Here is a 17365-nt window from a genome sequence, read left to right on the forward strand (position 1 = left end):
TAATTATGTGAGGTATGGTTTTCCGGTCGTTTTCCATTTTAACGTATGCGGACTGCTGAGTGGCGTTTCCTGTTTTGTTGGCTTCTAACAACAAAAGCAATGTGAAAAGCCGGATACTTGGCATGCGAAGTTAATAATGTCTGATATTGACTATATGTGAAGTCAACATTAAATGGAATAATAGAAAAACTAATATTTTTCTTATATTATACATATTTTTTGATAATATAAAAGGGGATTAAAAGATAAATTAGTAATTTAGAATTGGTATTGGGTTCTAGAAATTGTTGGAGTATGTAGTTTTTATTGTATGGTGTGTTTGCTATCATAAGGATTGATAATTAACTTATTAAAATAAGTATTAAACAATATTACGAATGGGTTGTTTGATATTTGAGTATTTAGTTTTTGATCACTGCCACCCTGCTTTCGTTTTCAAAAATATGTTTGTAACTTCCCTCCGGACGTAACTGTTAAATTGTTACGATGGGTGTTTATGTTATGTTGTGTATGAAGAATTGCTGGCAAAGTCTAATATATACATAAATTACTAAATGTTAACATGAACAATGCAACACAAAGTGTTGTTAATCTTTTTGCAATATTTTTTGCCTGTCATTGCAGAAAGCAATTCCAATGAGAAGCTTGATGTGGGTATTCGTGCTCTGGAACACCATACCAGATCAAGGTGACCAGACGTTCCGTATTAGCCGGGACAGTCCCTTTTTCACAACCGCTGTCCCGTTTTTTTCTGATTCTCAAACGGGACGCCTAAATGTCCCGTTTTTAAGCAAAAGTGACCTAGGTGTCCCGTAATTATTATTTAAAATATAAATGGTCAATGCAAATTCTACACTCTTTCGTACCAACACTCATTGGAAAGGTTTAGCTGTGTCTGGAACTTCTGAATGTTCCAAGCATGGCCTTACTTCATCAGCCCTCAACTTTCCACTCCGCAGTAGAAAAAATACAAGGTCAAACATTTATAGTTTTTGAGGTAATTTTTGTTTTATATGATTTAAAGAAAAATTTAGCTTCAAAATCTCAAGATTGCTTCATTTCAGTAGCTGCGAGGAAAACTTTTGAAATTTGGATAGGGGAAGTTTTATTTCTGAAGGAGCTAAGATTCGCCAGTATGTTCACACTTTCTATCAAACTGCAGTTGAATGTTTAGATAAGCGAATAAAAGCCCTTGAAACTTTTGAAGCAATTTAGTTAGATTACGCTTAAAGGTGTACCATGTTGGCAGAATATACAGAAACTGTATACCGTACTTTATTCTGGAAAATAGTTCTTTCGTTCAGATTGATGCTACTGCTCTTTACAACGACTGTAGGCCTATGTATTTAAAAGAATACTTGACACCAGAAATATTGACTAAGTGAAACTCAAATAGAGTATCTCCTGACAAATTCTGGGTAGAAGTATTTTCCCATTTCTATTCTAACATAGCGTACTCAAATCTTCTAAAAGTTGTGGAGTTCCTTCTCTGTTTACCCGGGACTAATGATCCAACTGAACGTGTATTCTCGCATATGAATGTTTTGTGGACAAGTGAGAAAACCCAACTGTCTATAGGTGCTTTGAAAGCTGTGCAGATCAGTAAGATTAATTTTGACTAGTCTTGTATTAATTTCTACAAACTATTGAATGCAAACAAAGAACTGTTAAAGAGGATCCAATCATCCCAAAAATACCAGTGAAAGTTACGCTAGATGATACAGTAAAGAATAACGGATGTTCAGTAATGAGGTAAGTAGCTTATTAGTAGTTAAAAGTACTGTTGGATAGTACTTAAGTTAGAAACGATACTCTTACTTGTGTATTTTATAATTGAAAACACTAGTGAGTCCCAAAATGCAACCTGGAAGTCAGATATTTATTTACCCCCCGTCGCCGAATCGTATGCGTCCCGTTTTTGCAAGTAAAAATTTTGGTCACCTTGTACCAGATGGAATTAAAAATTACATCATTAAATAGTAGTAATATTAATAATTATGCTATCTAACATATTTTAATGTTAGATGTTTTTATTTTTAAGATGAATAAAATTCAAGGAGTAAAAATAACTTCGGATATAGTATACGTTAAGCCGCGTCAGTTCCCGAAGGAGGTGGACGCTCATACTTTTAGGGATTATTCATTGAGTATCTACGAACTTACCAAGGGGGTAACAAAGCGACTTTGATTTACTTATCGACTGATACGAAAATAAAAAAGAACGTACCTGTACTTTATATCTGCATCTGTAGTGGCCTTGTACTTTATCTATGACTATATGTGTGGGGGGGGGAGGGAATTTCACGCATATCGCATGTCTTGTGCACATGGATACTTCTTACTATTGCACTACGTAGAAAATTTATGGTATTTAATGTAGAAATGGTAATAGAACACTGAAGAAACGCAGATCACGGCGTTCCCTTGTATACTATTGCCATAACTTCTTTTCGCTGTTATAGTAAATGTAAAAACTTACAATAAAGTGTTTAACAAATAAATAAATGGATTATTAAATGAAAACTTAACGTACAGGTCAAGATGTAGTTTTACTATACGGATCCACAGATTGTAAAATTTACAGAAAAATTTGGGGATGGCATTTAGCATCTCCCCCAACTCGTTTCATGGCTTCAAAACCGAGTACTTTGTTTTTTGTCTAAATTATGATAAAAGTAGAAGTACAAGGGCTCTGGGTGCTTCTAACTCTCTTCGCTAGCTGTCCCTAGCTCAGCTATATTTTGTAAAGTATCTAACACACTGTAAATCTTATATGTGCAAGATTGGGGAAGATACAAAATATCAGCCTTTCGTTGCAATCACTCAACTCTTCCTACGTACTCCCAAGAGAAGAACCCTTACCGTAACTCTTTCGGACAATAAATTAGTAAAAGAACCATAATTTTTCAACAATAATTTCGCGTGGTATGTCTGAACTTGACCTGCGTGGAGATTTACTATACGGATCGATAGTTTAAGTAGTAGTAGGAACGGGATAGAAGCCCCGCAGGGGTAGTGATGGGTAAATTCCCGGGAATATATTTTTCGGGAATATTCCCTGGGAAGATTCCCAAAATGGAAATTTATCCGGGAATTTATGTAAAATCAGATAGAAAATTGCATTCTATTGCTATATTATGATTTCAAAGTTGAATTAATTTTTATATCACAACATATTATTACTGTTGTCCGTAGAGGAGTCTTTAAAATGTATATTCTGAACGGTACTATGTTCCTTAATTAACACATTATTATACTTAGAGAGTACGCATAAATGTATATTTATTTACAATATGTTCTATCAATTAAATGTGTGTGGAGAAATTATATAGTAAGACCTAATACTTTTAAACCACTAACCAGTTTAAATTTATATGTAAGTGGATTTGCTCAACTTGACTCTATTACTGATATTATAAACGCATTAAATTTATAAATGTCATAAACCAGTTAGATTGGGTAAATGCTAGAAGATACATGTCTCACCAATTTTTCAACATTTGCGCATACAGATTTACGTTCACAAAATTTTCAAGATACTTACTTATCTTTATATTTTAGCACGTAACATTGCCATACACGACCTTTCATTCTACCTATTTCTCGAAATTCCATACGTTAATTCACATGTAAAAGAAGTCCGAGTACCTCTTCAGAAATTCGAGTCAGAGAGAGGAGACAGACCGACGTCTATTACTAATGGTGGTTCAGGGTTTATTAATAGTACTTCATCTCTATTTCTACATAATTCTAAATTACTTTACAAAATGGTTCCTTTTCATCATATGTAAATTAGTACTTTGCTAATTTTGGATGTTCTTTAGCATTGCGGGCCAGCTTTTGCACCTACTTTTTTGCGATATTCTATTCCGATGCGGTTGTTTTATGGTTTCATACGTTAAATTACGTTACGAACATTAAATTCAGACAGCATTGCAGAGCGAGCGTTAGCGAATGAAGGCGGGTTAGAGCCCCGCATAGCAAGTTGTTTTCTATCTTCGTTACAAACAATTCACTTTCTTTTCTGACAAAAATTCTTCCACTTACTTTTCCGTTTTGTATAAATCTCCTACTGCCCTAAAAAAATTGAGTTCGATACTTTCTCGACTACTTGAACATCACTATCAACTTATTTCTTCCTTAAATCTTCCTACTTTTTGCTCGTTTTGGCCCCCCAATACTAAAAAAATACATTACTTTTTAGTGCAAATGGAAATGGAACTTACAAACTCATATAATTAGTTATATAAAGCACCGTCAAATAATTTAAAATTTTTTAACCTCCAAATTCTTTAAAACCTAGAAGTAAATCATAATATATTAAAATAAAGTAATTAGTCATATGGTTCTTATAATTTGGAACATAAAGTAGAGAAATGGAAATAAATTCCTTCCCGGGAATTTATAGGCCAGGGAAAAAACCCGGGAATATTCCCATTTTTAAATTCCTTCCCACCGGGAATATTCCCACTGCCCATCACTACGCAGGGGTTAGTTACTACTTGCAGATTGACATAAGGAGAGGTCAGTATAAGGACGGTATGGACGTACAACGTAAAAACTAGAGTGCATAAGGGTAAATTTTACTACAAGACACGCCCCAACTGCGCATCGATAAGTAGGGCCGTTTGAAAAAATATAGTAGAGTAGGGTAAGGTAAAGTAGAGTAAGATATAAATAAGTAGGGTAGGAGTTAGCTTAAGGTTAGGTAAGTTTTGATTCATTTTCATAAAATTATTAATGTGTAATTTCTACTTTCTGAGTGAAAGTATCTGCTGGAGCGGGCGTTGTAAATTAACCCGTGCATAAATCACAAACCGGAGTTACCCCTCCGCTTTTTATAAAAATCAGGAAAATTTACAGGAGAAATGAGGTAAGAAATGATAATTTGAAGTTTTTATTTGATGTTTAAGAATTTAAGTTCGGCATGAGAGTTAGGTTTAATACGAGAAAAGATATGTGGAAGTTAGTACTATTTGCCGGATGCGGAAGCATTCGTGGAAGGTTTCAGCAGCATGGTAGTTGTAAAATATGGCGAACAGGTGTAATGGATGCTCAAAAATAATGAAGAAAACCTTTTAAATTTTTTAAAAGCCAACGGAGTACTAAAGTTAAGTGAAATGTAATAATTTTTAATACTTTAAGCACTATTTTTGGATGTTGCAAAGACTAAGGGCACCTACAGCCTGGAGGGGCAACTCTAAACGTAAGCCCTAGTTTGTGCTAGGTGGCCACTGAAATGCGCGAGTGCTATCTAACTGAGTCAGGGCAGGATTGCAGCACGAAAACCCAAGTGATAAGGGTGCGCCCGTAGGGAGCAGGCGCGTCAGCGATGGGGGTACGCGTATAAACGATGATACTGGAATAGCACACTAACAGGTATTTATTCCGAAGTTGGTCGTCGCATACTTTTTGGATAAAAGTAATAATTGGTTTCTTTCTTTACCAAAGTTTTACATTTAATTCACATAATAATGCTGAGTGAGCGTTAGCGAGTGGAGACGGGTTAGTGCTCGCAGAGCACGTTGTTTTCTGTTTTTATTGCTGCTAAATGGGAATACGGGCCTGTGTTCTAGAAGATTGCTGCCTTCTTGGTTATGTCACTAACCGTTACAGTAGACAATATAACTTTCTCCAAGTTTCTTTTTATTAGTATATATCAGGATTGGCAAAAACCATGGTTTTATTGAAAAAAAAACTTATTTTTTGGTTTAAACCAGGTTTGTTTGGTTTAAATAATTTGCTCTATATATTCATATCATATATGGACAGAAATAAGTTTGTTTGATCTTGATGTTATTATGCAACAACCGGGTTATGCTGGAAGGGGTCACATAAGCTTAATGCGGAATAGAAACCGCTTCTCGAGTTACATCCGAGAGAAATTGTCCTCCATTTGAACTCGGAACCAGGACTAATTGGCCACAAATGCGATACGTCTGCCGACTCACTCACGAAGGAATCCTCGTAAAAATACGTTGAACTGATCTTTACATGTTTCTTGATATAATTGTCAAGAGTAATTTCAGAAGAGCAAAAAGATAAACAGCTGCACAAGTGAAACTATTATACAGAATTACATATCGACAATTTCAAAGTACTACGGAGTACAGAAGAACTAATTTAGTTCAAGTTAGTTAACAATGACTTTTATTGGTCCACGAGTCCACTTTGGCTCAGACTAATTTATACATAAATAGATACCAAAAATACTTCTCATTTCACTAAATGCCTCTCGTTGGGCTGTATGACCCCTCCCCCCACAGACAAAGTACGGCATTTCGAAGTATTTTATCAATAATAAACATTGAAACGAAACAATATTTAGTATTTTTCTTTGATTGCAATTACATAACAATAATAACAACTACAAAAAAATCACAAACATTTATAAGCTTAAAAAAAAGTTGCTTTTGTAGTATAATATTTTTGAGTAATAAATGGGGAAGTTAGGTCTGAATATAACACGAATAATATATGGGAGTGAAACGTGATAACCCACAAATGTCTGTTCATCAAGATTTTACAAACACTTACGCTTTTACGAACATTTTTCGTTTTTTGGTTTAAACCAGTTGTTTTTTTTTTTTAAAAAAACAGCTGGTTTAAACCAGCCAACCCTGGTGTATATATAGGATGTAAGAAAATTTAAAGCATCAAACCTACAGAGGTGATTTGTCACATCAGAGCAAAGAAATAGTTCATATGGACCTGTGGTCAAAAGTCCATACTTTCGAAGCTATAGACTGTCGAAGACATAAGAAAATAAACTTTAAAAATCTATAGCTTCAGTGTGGGACCGAGCGCAGTCAAGGAAGACATCACTTATTTATTAGTATGTGCCCTATTCAAATACCCATGTTTCAAAATTCTGCGGTGCTTGCGTATCAATGGACAGTTTATGAGCACTTCAACTTTTCTGAGTATTCCTCAACTGGCTCTATAAAAATTAATGTGTAAGTGCCGCAAGATTCTGAAAGATGGATATTTGGATAGGGCACGTACTAGCTCTTAAGTAATGTGTTGACTCGGCTGGGATCGGTCTCACAGTAGTGGAACTATAGACGTTTGACCACGGGTCCATATGAACTTTTTTTTTTCTTTTCGTGTGCAGAGTAAGAATTAAATGATAACTTAGCTGCTGGTAGTCGAATTTCGGTTAAAACTACGCTAGAAGTCGTGTAGCCGAATAGTAACCGAGCAGTACTCAGTGAAACTACACTTTGGCTTTTCCTGGATTACTATAGTACGGCAGGTATAACGTCGTTGCTTTCCCGTGAAAAGTTGTAGTGACGTTTATGGGGAATTGCCAGCTTGGTTACTCGTGGCTCGCTGAGCGCAGTGAATGGTGACTGGTGATTTGCTATCCTCTTACCACATCCCCAGTGACGAGCAGGTCCAAGTGCGGGAAGCCAATGACGCTATACCTTCTGACCTTTAGTTACCAAGAAAATTGTCAAAAGGTGTTAACCAACTTACTTTGTTACATTAAGCAAAAGGAATAACAACTGTACAGTTTTGCGGTAAAAATAGCCGTCTCGTCTTTGTAATTGCTCATTGCACTTATTTATTGCCGGTACTTGGGCTGTTATAGACAATTAGTTATTTGAACCCCTCTTCCTTGGTTGCAGGACTCAGTTATTCAGGATAAATTAACACGTCTCAATTGATCTTTCTTTTCGAGTATCGAAATTCTTATATAATATTAAATTAGCTGCAGTATGGGATATTTCGCAGTAAATTTTTCTGGTCACAGTATGAAACATCCTCAGATATGCTAGTTGTCATTGTCGTGTATGCGATGCACTAACCAATTAAAGTAGTGTCTACTAATTACGGCTCTCGATTAATTTAATCGTGTGGTTGGCGTAATCATAAATCTATTCATCTTTATTAAAAATTAGTTGCTATATAGATGTATATGTAGTATATAATCGAATTTTAAAAGAAAATGTAGACCTAGTAACTCCCACAGGATTTTTTTACAGGGGGGAGTGGGCAAAAGGACCGACATACAAGCAAAGTCACGGATACAAATACCTAGAACCACATAATATTTAATGTAAAAAAACAATTATTACAACTCACTGCTAACTTCACTGACTGTTGTGTGTGAATAAAAAAAAATTAGCATATTTTAATACTAATTGGGAAAATCCATTGTTAAAGCAAGTGCTCTCTGCAGCGGGCGGCTATGGTTACAGAATACAGTTTTAGTGTTATTGATACTTCGTAAGTGAAATCCTCATTTAGTTGGGTGAGAAATCTAGAATACGATAGTGCTATGATAAAGAAAATAGTAAGTTTTTATATTTTAGGTATGTTTTGTATTTGTAACCTGTTCTTCTTTCCGAAAGTATATTCTCCTTTAGAACAACTTAACTCCGTGCATCACAAGTGCAGAAGTACAACTCTTATGTAAATCAGGTGCAAATATATATGTATTGAAAATTGAAAGTAAAGATTACCATGAAAAAAAGCAATGATAGAACGACAGTGCGAAAAATACGAACCAACCAGCGCTAGATAGCCAATAAAAAGCACGAATATTATTAACAAAGTGAGCACAAGTGCGTAGCAGGATGAGCTTGGTGTGCTTCCGTATGGAGCGGCCCTGTCAGCGACGGTGGATATGCACGTAACCGAGGGTAGTGTAAAAATTTTATATCCCATACAACTATGCCTTACATCTAATATAGCTTTACTTCACTCCTGTGGTTCTGCATCATCACTTTACATAATGCCTTGAGTTCATAATTGCTTCCTTACGGAGTACTATGCATTACGTATTACGTATTTCTACCTATGATAAATATAATAGATATAAGATTCCGATATGTAGTTACATGAAGATTGCTATTGCAAAATGAATCAACATATAAATAACATAAATAATGGTTTGCGCCTTCCATTTCAACTCAGCCAAAAAAAAAAAAAAAAAAAAAAAAAACAGTACCATCACCATCTCAGATATTGTTGGAACTTTTTATTAATACCAACTAGACATGTTTTTTAAATGACCCCTATTTTTTGTTGTCGGAAAAGATTTTCCCGCCTAGTAATGGGTCATCAAAACGGGAAGTATAATTTACGAATTTTAGAGGACGTGGAAAATGGTAAACTTCGTAGCCTCACCATTCAGCTATGGAGACAGATAGTTAAAATTCTTGTTGTGGTATGTACACTCATGACAAAAATTATTGTCGCATGTCTATAAATATGTTGTAGGAATATAATTTGATAACGAATTCGTCCGGTATTTCTTATAATGTAGTATGTGTATAATCGGGAAAGACGATGTATGTGGCAAATTTCATGTCAAAAGAGCAGTAAATAAGAACAATAAAATGAAAATAAAACTTTCTTGTCCATTTAAAACTTAGCAACATTTTGTTTTACTCATTCTAATTTTCGTGTTTGTAATTCTTTTCTTCTGAAATTTACTACGAGTATACATTTCCCGATTATACATGTAGTATCAGTATTAATAGTACCCTGCAAAATCATTATGAAATTATATTCTTACAAGAAGACAGTTATAGATATGCGACAATCATTTTGAACATTAGTGTACATAGGGATATAAATAAAATATATTTTATTATAGTTTGGTTTGCGCATGCGTATCTTTTGGTACATAAATTAACAAATGAACGTAAGTTTATCTGAAAAGTCGAAGTTTGTGCTTTCTTTCGAGCACTTCCGGTTCGAAGTTTAAAATTCTATTTTGCGGTTGGTAAGACCTAGTTACCCGCTTCTCGAAAAAAAAATGTATTGCTTGTGTGTGCATCCGTTTTGTCGCAAAAAATTCGAGAAACCGTCAAATTTTCAAAAATCACCTTTCTCGAAATCATCATAATTTAAAATCCTGAAATGTCAAATTGTTCAACTTTATATGAATAATAAACACACCAAATAGCATTGTCGACCAATGCTTCAGCCCCTTGAAGTTAGCGAAGTTTCATTAAGTTCAGTATCACCGTTGGCAACACTGAAAACAATGAAAGTGCAACAATTTGATGATGTTTGTGGTTCACATTCATTAAATAAAGAATAAAAGTTTTTCTTGCCTCCCCCTACTCCGTTTTCTTAAACCAATGTAACCTGAGGTGAAAATTGCGATTACGAAACAAATTGTAAACTTACTTAAAATGGTTTTCGGAAACAAAGTTTCACTGATTTTTTCCACTCTGAAGTAATTATTTGCTTGCTTAGTGTCTTCTTCGCTAATAGCATGTTACCATGGCAGATGCTCCAATAGGTGTTGGTGCACTCACAACTCGTAGCACGTTGTCACAAAACATTTATATTCTCTTCTCTTATTCTCTTCTGGAAACCTGTACTCTGTTGAAGGTCCATGTGGAAACAAAGAAAAGAAAATGAAATGAAATCTTGGGAGTTTTACGTCCCACGTTTATGCCGGTTAGGCTGAAGGAGACTGTGATTAGGAGAAATGAGTGAAATGGTGGAATGAAGAAAGTGGGAGGAAACGGGACAACCCCGAAAAACCCACTATACGGTGCTTGTCCACCACAAAGTCCACACGGCGCGAGCTGGGATCGAACCAAGGACCCCAAGCACCGGAGGTGAACGCTCTACCACTGAGCCACCGCGCCTCCTGGAAACAAAGATCACTGCAATTTCATGTAATTTATGATGTATTGATAATATTTCTGCTATCCATCACTGGTTATCATATATGCATGTAACAAAAGTTCATTTTTGCAGATTTCTTAAATCTACACTTTGAATTGGAGAAGCTCGATTTTCGGGAAAGCATGAAGTTAGTCCATGGTGACCCGTTACTGCCATAAAAGCCAAAGATGACTTCGGTAAATACTAGTTACCGGTCGCACAATTTCTCAGTTTTTTTTTTTAATTGTCGAATTCGGTTTTTGGCAACAAGACGAGAGTAATACCCGGAGTTGGTACTTGCATTATACTCACGAATTTTTCTGCAGGTTTAATACTGTGAATCTGTTTTTCATTTTCCCGGGTTGCCACATTCTTATCCCCCCTCTCCCCAATACGTCGCAGAGACCCTTACCACGGTCAGTTTCACTGAAAAGCCACTGCTTTATCAGACCTGTCTGCATCTTGGACATCTGAAAGCAATTTTTAAAGTGGAATGCAGCACCATCAGAAATCACTGAAACGGTTTATTAAATTGTAGACACTTATTTTCACGTGTTCGAACATTTTTCTATGACGTATATTATCGCTTTTCTTCGAGTATTTTTAGAATCTTATTCATGGCTATGAGTACGAGCCGAATCGTGTGTTTTGTCGTCGTTTATTACGGCAAAACTGTCAGTTGTTTCATAATAATATATCACTCCCGTAAAGAAGGACATTTGCTCGTTTCTCCAGTGATCATTCTGAACTTCCCTTTGCAGAATAACAGTCCAATTTAAGCGAAGTCCACATGCAGTAAAATAGAATTTGTATCTTGAAATTTTACACGATGCTTTGCGGAAACATTTTTTTACACTTTCATTGTTTTCATTGTTGCCAACTGTGACTTCAAAGTTAAAGAAAGTTCGCTAACTTAAAAAGGCTGTAGTTCATTCATGAAGCATTGGTTGAGAATACTATTTGGTGTTTATTATTCATGTACAGTTGAACCATCTGACAAAATTTAAGAATTTTAAATTATGATGTTTTCGAGAAAATGACGATTTTTGAAAATTTGACGATTTCTCGAATTTTTTGCGATAAAACGGTTGCACACAGAAGCGATACTTTTTTTTTGGGGGGGAGCGGGTAACTAGGTCTTACCAACCTTGAAAACGTAATTTAAAATTCGAACCGGAAGTGCTCGAAAGAAAGCATAAACTTCGACTTTTCACATAAACTTACGTTCATTTGTTAATTTATGTACAAAAAGATACGCATACGCAAACCAAACTATAATAAAATATAGTTTATTCATATCCCTATGTGCATACCACAACAAGAATTATAACTCTACATGTCTCCATTGCTGAATTGTGAGGCACCGAATTTGACCATTTTCCACGTTTTCTACAATTCATGAATTGTACTCCCCGTCCTTGATGGCCCATTACTTGGTGGGATTTTTTTTCCGAAAAAAAATACGGGTCCCTTAAAAACATGTCTAGTTCCTATTTAAAAAAAAGTTTGAACAATATCTGAGATGGTGATGGTACAATTTTATTATTTATTTATTTATTTATTTTTGCCTCAATTGAAATCGAAGGCACCAGATATCTAATTTAAGTTAAAAACAATGTACGTTTGTCATTAATTTTTAGTTACTATAAAGATGTGACTTAAAATTTGTAAAATACTGTACATATTTTAATTTTTTGCATTTTCTTTTTCTATAATAGATTATTAAAACACATGGTACAAAACATAAGAAATGTTTATTAAGTACTGTCCTGTTCCGGGAGATCAGAAAAGATGAATACGAGCTGGTTTTGGAATGAAAATGGTGTTCTTTATGCTATGTATTGGGTAATTCAGGAAGTGAGTATTTATTGAATGTTTTATTATTATTATTCGATATGCCCATTAAACCATATAGTTGAGACTCTGTTGTATTGATAGAAAGTTGAGACACTATAATATTAATAAATGTTCATAGAAATAGGCACTAACTATACATTTAAATAGGAAGTGTGTCAAATAAAATTTACTGTAGGCAGCCAATGACACCCCAAAATAAACAAACTTCTGTTCTTTATAATATATCGAACGTAAAGAAACGACATTGGTTGATTTGGCGCTTTATTGATGCATTTCGAAGGAAAAAGGAGAAGCAGGACACAAGGCAATGCTTCAAGAAGACGATCCGCCCAAGAAAAGAACGAAACTCCCGACGAGAGCTCACGTCGTGGTTCGGATTCCACGTTAATCAGTAGGTTCACGTTTTGTATAGCGTCGCTGTTCACGGGACGTTAAACTCAAAATCAACTGAACTGAAAGAAGAAAATAGATTCAAGGTGATGAAAGAATTCGCCGTACAGAATTTTGAAACTGTTGACATTGCAGAATAATGCTGGATTTGGCCCATAATTCCGTCATGGAATGTTAATGTCATGGTAATTGTAACATAAGACAAAGTAAATTATTCAATAGGTATATTAGATTTCACTGTTGTTTCCTTTCCAATTATCTGTGTTGCAAATACGTAGTAATAAGCAGTAATGCAGTGTTATGAATTGCTATGAAGTTATGAATATCCTTTACGTTAGAGATATTGTAAAGATAACTTCACAGAAGTTTACTTTGGGGTGTTGTAGGATGCCTACAGCAAATTTTATTTTAGCCCAATATAGATTCATGCTGAAAAAATTTCTGCAGGTCATTGTCTCTGATTTTCCTGATATTAGGATATATCATTCTAAAAACAAAATTATTAGACCCATTTTTTTCTGCATTATACAAAAAAATAGAACTAAATTAAGCATTTGTTGCAACTGAGAGTTTCAGTGACTGTTTGGCATGGCATTTTAAAGAAAATGTGAATCAAATTTAACCTTTCGGAACTTCTTAATTTTAGGTTGTGCAGTTATTTTTTGAGTTTTAGTGATATTATAGCCTATTTTTAAGGCTTTTAGTACGTAATCATCCGGTTTCTTTTTTGGAAGTACATTATAACCCATTTAAGTAGATTAACCTATGTAGATATACGGCTTTGCGTCCAAACGTCTCGCGCCCAAACGTCCTCCTCCGGTATCACAGGGTGGTATAGGAGCAGAGGGCTGGTGTTATTTATCTCTAGTCTTTAAGATATAGATATATATATATATAAGTGAGCGTAGTGAGAAGGACCACATATACTTCTACATTATTAATTTATACAGTATGGCGCTAAACTCGGTGATTCCTGAGGGGTGAGGGGTGATTCCTGAGAGTAAAAAAAAGTTCCAATAAACATAGGGCGAAAACCCCATCGTTTAGTGTTATAGGCTGCTGAAATCATGAAAAAATGAACTTTAAAGGTTCATTGCTCCAAAACTTTGGGACCTACCTTGGTCCGGTCTAAACTTCACTTAGAACCTAGTGTGTTCCCTATCCAAAAATGCGTGTTTCAGAATCCTGAGGTGCTTCCACAACAATGTTTATAGAGGGAGTTTGACTACGGGCCTATGATATACTCTCCAACTACCTCCATAAAAATTGTTGCGTGAGTATCTTAGGATTCTAAAACATGTATTTTTGGATAGAGCACATATTAGTTCCTAAGTGAAGTCTTGACCCGACTTTGGTAGGTCCCATAGTTTTGGAGCTATGGATCTTCAGAATTGATTTTTTCATGTTTTCGGCAGCCTATAACACGTGAACGATGGGCTTTTCGTCCTAAGTTTATTGGAACATTTTTGTTTGTTTTACTCTCAGGAAACACTCCTCTGCTTTTGTACGACGAATTTAGCGCCATACTGTAGGTATCGTTAAAAAAATGTAAATATTAAGCTAGGCTTAATCTGCACTTTTAAAAAAAGTTTATATCTTTATTACTTTAAGGCAGGCATGCATTTAGCGGAGTTGGGATTTGGGCGCCAGAGTCCAGCGGACAAGCTCTGTGTCGGTTTTCTACATTATTTATTTACAAATACTGAACAAAAATTCAGAATAAATTAAATCTTTTAAAAGTTTTTTTCTTTTTAACTCTTTTTAAAGCGAGCTTAACTTCTTTATCTTTTAAGTCGAAGCAGGAAATATAAACCACCGAACGATTTCTGTGTATGAACTCTGTCAAACTCGTAACCCAGCTGAGTTACTTTCTTTCCTTCGCTGCACTACAGTTTCATGCATCTACAGTTTCCATTTTCATCCTAAGTTGAGTTTATTGTGTTCTGTAATATCATTATTTTAAGTTTGGATCATAGTTTCAATTCTATATCTACACTATAACTTTATCCAGCGTACCAAATTTGAGTGATAGTTATTAAGATATTTAGTATATAACTTCCAAAGGTATAGGAAACAATGTTTTAGTATTTTGGATAGCCTGAAGTAAGATAAAAAAAAACGCATAAAACGCTTCGTTTGACTTAACCTTGATTCTGAGATATCTTTCGTTTTTAAATTTTGCCATACATGCTACAAATAGCAATTTTACAACAATTGCTTTATTTTAGGATTCCACTGTGTTTGGAGGCTATCAACCGAGATGATTTGAAGGTACGCCGCACACAGGTACTACATAGACTGTACCAAATTTGACCGTAAGGAAGGATGAATCCCAGAAAAAGGTAGAAAGTGTTGTGACTCACCTAGCATTTCAAAGTGTCTTCCTATGTGATGAACTATCATCAGCCTCCCATCATTAGCGCGCGGCTTGCTCAATTTGCAGATTCGACGAAAAACGTTTTATATATAGAGAGTTTGGCATAGAGACATTTAGTATAGGAAGCCCAAAATTCATAGCGTCAACATAACACCAATTTAAAAATATAGACTGAAGATCTAATTAATTCTTATTGACTGTGATTTTTTTTTATTGGCGTAGCTCGCTTCGTGTGATGTGTATGGTACTCATTTAAGCTAATTTGCGTGCATATTATGCTGTTTTAATTTATGGCAGTTAAATCACACTTCAGATTCTAAAGTAATATAAAATATACCTACTTCGTATCGTTAAATATATTCTTAGATGAAGGTACACCGTGCTCGTGGGTTTTCTCGGGGTTCTCCTGTTTCCTCCCACTTTCTTCATTCCACCATTTCACTCATCTCTCATTATCACCGTCTCCTTTAGCCTAACCGGCATAACCGTGGGACGTAAACCTTACAGATTTCATTTCATTTTTTCTTAGATGAAGGTGACAGAGAACTTTTCAAGAAATACTTTAATTTATTTTGTGTGTGTTGAGGGGAGGGGGACGTAAGTAAACGCATGATTCTGCTGCTTGGTTTTCGGTGATTGGTACAGTCATCTTCTGAACTACAATACTAGGGTGTGGGAAAGAGTTTGTAAGATGCAACTCTGTTCAAACTTTTCTTACAAAGTAAGTTTTTTTTTTAATGTGAAATAAAACTTGTTAAAATTGATACACTGATGAGTTGTATATACATTTCAAACTATTATAATGTACGGTATGCAATTAGTAGACTTAAATTAATATAGACTTTTTGTTTACTACAAATGTATACTTAATGTAAAATTTAATAAATTATTACTGTAATTATTCTCAATAAATCTACAGGATTTTATTTTATGTATTGTCTTTTAAAGGTTCATTCCTTTATTTGGCTTTCGGTTTGTTATGTAATCATAAGTAATGTAGGATGGTGGAATTTAGATCATTTTAAGAATAATTTCTCTATTATATACGATAACTCAAAGAAATAATCGATTCTATATCGCATTAAATATTTACATGATATAAAATAAGTTATTTTCCCCATTTATCATGTATAAATCTTACCACCAGTGGGGTTCTGTAGTATAGACACTGGTTGCCCAAGTACTTCACAAGTTCCGGTATAGTCAATGCGGTCTGGTTGCTTGAGCACTGACTTCAGGAGTGGTAGAATGAATGACTATTCGGAAACAGTAAGTAGCCTAGTGGTTAATGCATCGACACGGTAAGTTGAAGTTACAGGTTCAAATCTTAGTCCAGTCTTGCATTTTCTTTCCTTTTGTAATTATGTACTTTAGCTTAGTAGACCTGATTTCTTTATACTCGAGTTATTTCATCATGACTTTCAACATAAAGACGACATGAACCACTCACATGTTGATAACTAGGATGTCTTCCTTGTGCTCTGTCATTTATTCTACGCACTACAATAGCTGTTTTAGTGTTGTGTAAAACATACAACGAAGAGCACAATTAAGACACCTCGACTGTGGACATCTGAGTGGTCCACGTCGTCCTTGTGTTAAGAGTCATGGTGCAATAAAATGGTTTCATGGTGATATGATCACGTTTTATAGTGATTCTTTATAAGAAAAACTCATTATATACACGTGTTTGTAAGTTTCGTATATTTTTAATACTTCTGTAAGAAACTGTACTATAGCATTTTTTTTAGTTCCATTAAGAATACTTTTCACAAAATGCATATGCTTTGTTCCGATTGTTATTGTTCCTCCATATTTTTAAATGAATATTGGCATAGATATAGAATGTGTGTCCGAGATAATTTAGTTTTCTCCACTTGTACTGCTCAGTGTCCCTTGTGGTGTCGCCTTGTAATATTAAGGGATTCCGGGTACATGACAAAATATTTTCTGTACATGATAGAAAATATTCAAAGAATATAAGGTAGACAAATCAAAAACATTTTCATATTACTTTTCTTGGTGTTTTGTAGCAGTAGCAAATGTTAAGAAAATATTAAACTAGTTTCAGACGAATTTATGCTAACATAGAAAATATTTACGATT

The 17365-nt window shown here is 34.8% G+C and overlaps 1 long non-coding RNA gene across 4 annotated transcripts; it reads left to right on the forward strand.

Annotated features, from left to right (window-relative positions):
• The first annotated feature begins 479 nt into the window (after positions 1-479).
• On the forward strand, positions 480-16987 carry LOC145674800 (uncharacterized). Of its 4 annotated transcripts, none has more exons than XR_014129032.1 (3): positions 480-1752; positions 12354-12492; positions 15111-16987. It is a non-coding gene; the product is annotated as an uncharacterized LOC145674800 (long non-coding RNA). The 4 variants fall into 4 exon arrangements; XR_014129035.1 differs by lacking the exon at positions 480-1752 and adding an exon at positions 3446-4524; XR_014129034.1 differs by lacking the exon at positions 480-1752 and adding an exon at positions 4520-4656.
• The last annotated feature ends 378 nt before the right edge of the window (positions 16988-17365 follow it).

The sequence above is a fragment of the Thermobia domestica genome, chromosome 18 (genome assembly GCF_964235325.1).
Source record: "Thermobia domestica chromosome 18, izTheDome1.hap1.1, whole genome shotgun sequence".
Classification (NCBI taxonomy): domain Eukaryota; kingdom Metazoa; phylum Arthropoda; class Insecta; order Zygentoma; family Lepismatidae; genus Thermobia; species Thermobia domestica.